The sequence below is a fragment of the Ursus americanus genome, chromosome 17 (genome assembly GCF_024610735.1).
Source record: "Ursus americanus isolate L20-20 chromosome 17, mUrsAme1.1.p, whole genome shotgun sequence".
Lineage (NCBI taxonomy): Eukaryota > Metazoa > Chordata > Mammalia > Carnivora > Ursidae > Ursus > Ursus americanus.
Window position 1 is genome coordinate 23307027 of NC_142143.1, and position 2833 is coordinate 23309859.

At 44.7% G+C, this 2833-nt stretch overlaps 1 pseudogene; it reads right to left on the reverse strand.

Moving 5' to 3' along the window:
• Positions 1-1804: 1804 nt before the first annotated feature.
• Positions 1805-2040, reverse strand: LOC148108646 (ubiquitin-like; annotated as a pseudogene).
• Positions 2041-2833: the final 793 nt, after the last annotated feature.

Sequence of the window (2833 nt, forward strand, 5' to 3'; positions counted from 1 at the left end):
TTCTCATTTGAAGTTCCCACTGAATTGCATCAGAAAATATGCTGAGGTCTGGTCCTCCATAAAATGCTTGTCCATGCAGAGCTTTCAAAACTTGAAATTACTTTCCCTAGAAAAGAGCCTTCTCGTTCACATGGTCACTCATTCAACAAACATTTCTCAGTAGTTTCCATATATGCCTTCCACTGTGTCAGGTCCTAGGAGATAAAGGCAGAAAGACCTAGTCCCCAGCCTCAGGAAGTACACAGTCGTAGGAGAATGGGGGTATTTGCTTTACTAGGCTGGGAAGTGGGAGCCCAAAAGAGGTAGCACTTACGTCCGTTCACAGAAGACAAAGTGCTTCAAATGAGAATTGAACAATAAAGATGATGTTGCCAGGCAGTCAAGACAAGCAAGAGTGTTCCAACAGAAGGAACAGCATGGGTGAAAGTTACAAAGACCTGAGAAAGTGTGGCACGGTCAGAGAAGAGCGAGCAGCTAAGACCAGACCTTAACAATATCGAGGCGATTGGTAAGACACACATGGCTAGATGAGCAAGCAGAGGCCAAATAAAGATAAAGACTAATTCTGGACACTACGTATGTGCCAGGCACAGTGATAGGTGTTCATGTGAAGCATTTATATTATTATTATAAATAATTTCCCTTTGAGATAAGTGCTATTATGATAAGTACTATTATGAAACCAATTTCATAGATGAGGAAAGTAAAGCACAAAAAGGTTACTTGTTCAAGGTCTGCCAGCTAGTCAGTAGCTTTGAATCCAGGCATTCTTTCTCCAGAGTCCACAAGTTTAGCCACCTTTCACTAGGAAGGATCCTGGACACCAGACATAGGAGTTGAGAAAGTACAGATCTTTTAGGCAATGGGAAGCCACTGATGGGTACTGAGCATGGGAGTGATGTCATCAGATGTATGTAATAAAACGGTGATCTAGAATACAGTTGTTGCAGTTTTGCTCATCTGTACAATGGGGGTGGGGAAGGGGGCAGGATGGGGGCAGGACACAAAGGCCAGAATCCTACTCATAAAGAAAATACAACCCTTAGTAAAAGAGAAAACAAAGGCCTGACCTGGGCAGTAGCAGTGGAGACACAGGGTAAGGGTTGATACCCAGGATGTTCAGGAGGTGGAGCGGGAAGACGGGGCAACCCTGACGGGAACTGGGAAGAAGACAAAGGCAGACACGTACTAGGAACGGAATACTCCTTTCCCATTCCCGATGTTTCTTGAAACATGAACAAAGAACATCAATTAAGATAAAACTCCAGGCCTCTCTCTGCCCTCTTATTCCCTGCCCCCTTGAGCTACAGCAATTTATCTGATGGTGAATCTGGTAGAGAAATCGGGCAAGTGTAGCCCACCCCTTCCTCTTCCCTCTACTTGAGAGCAATAGCTCCTTGCGAAACACCCACTCTATTCTGCATTTACACAAAGCAGGGAGGTTCACAGCTGTAGAAGTAACCTTGACCTCCCCAACCACTGGTGCATGAACCAGGAACTTTGAGAAGTAAGACAAAATGGTGGCAATCAAGGGAACCCAAGTCATGGTCCTCTGGTGGAGCCTGTGATTTGGGGCTGTTTGCTGGTGTTCAGCAGCCTAAATGGTCCATGAAGTTGGGTTTTGTTGTCGTTGTTGTTGTCGTTGTTTTTCAGCAAAACCTTTATTAACATTTTGAATAGCCACTGAGAAAACCAGATAATCAGCGATTACTAAAACTAATTTCTAAGCTTAAATTGGGGGAAATGGCTAGAGTGCAGAGTAATGCCATCATTGGGCACTGTGAATGCCAGCCAGACAGAAGAATTAACAGCCACCCTTCAGAGAGAGAATCAGGTGCAGGATTGACTCTTTCTAGATGCTGTAGTCAGAAAGAGTGGGGCCATCTTCTAGCTCGCTGCCTACAAAGATGAGCCTCTGCTGGTCAGGGGAGATGACTTCTTTATCCTGGATCTTATAGTTTTCACATTTTCAATAGTGTCACTGTGCCCCACCTCCAGAGTAATGATCTTGCCAGTCAAGGTCTTCAGGAAGACTTGCATTTTGATCTGTCAGCAAATATGAAGATACTACAAATCCAATCATGTTGAGTTACCTCAACACCAACTAACTGCCACTGGACAATGTCAGCTGCCTCTCTGTTGAAGCTAGTTTTGACAGTTAGGCAGTTGACTTTGAATGCTAGGCCTGGACAAAGGACCACGTATGGTTTTCCCCTGACTAATCTTCACAGACTGTGGTGGCTCTGTCTACAATCAAGTAACTTTCTCCAGGGTGGTACATAGAGGACACTACCAAAGGCCACCAGAGGGGAGGGCCTCAGTGCTGCAAGAGGCCATGGAGGGATAGGTAGGTGCAGGGATGCAAAAAATATTTACTCCTTTAAAACTGCAAAGCAGCTCAGCTAGGCTGTATACAGAGGAGCTCCAGTAAGTTCTAGGTTCCGATGGTTAGTGCCATGTAAGTAGACAGTGAAAAGGAAAAAAAAAAATACAGAGGTTTCAAATACGCGTGATAATAAAGGAAAAAAAAAAGCTGTAAAAAGATCCTCAAATAACTGTCTCTGTTGCAAATTTGTATTCTTTGTCAGAGGGCCCCAATGCCTCAGCACGTAAAGGGAGGAGCCATGCACATAGGTGGTGTTCTCTCCCAGGCTGACTAAATTCCCCGTGCCCAAACTAGCCAACCTCTTGCTGATATTTCTCCCATTGTGTTTAAGGTCACACATTGTGTGTTTCAGAAAGCTGACAACAGCCACTGGCTTCCTGATAAAAACAAACTCTTTCTCCTCTGGTCCTCCCCACAGTGACCAGGGCATTTCTGCTCCAGCTATTG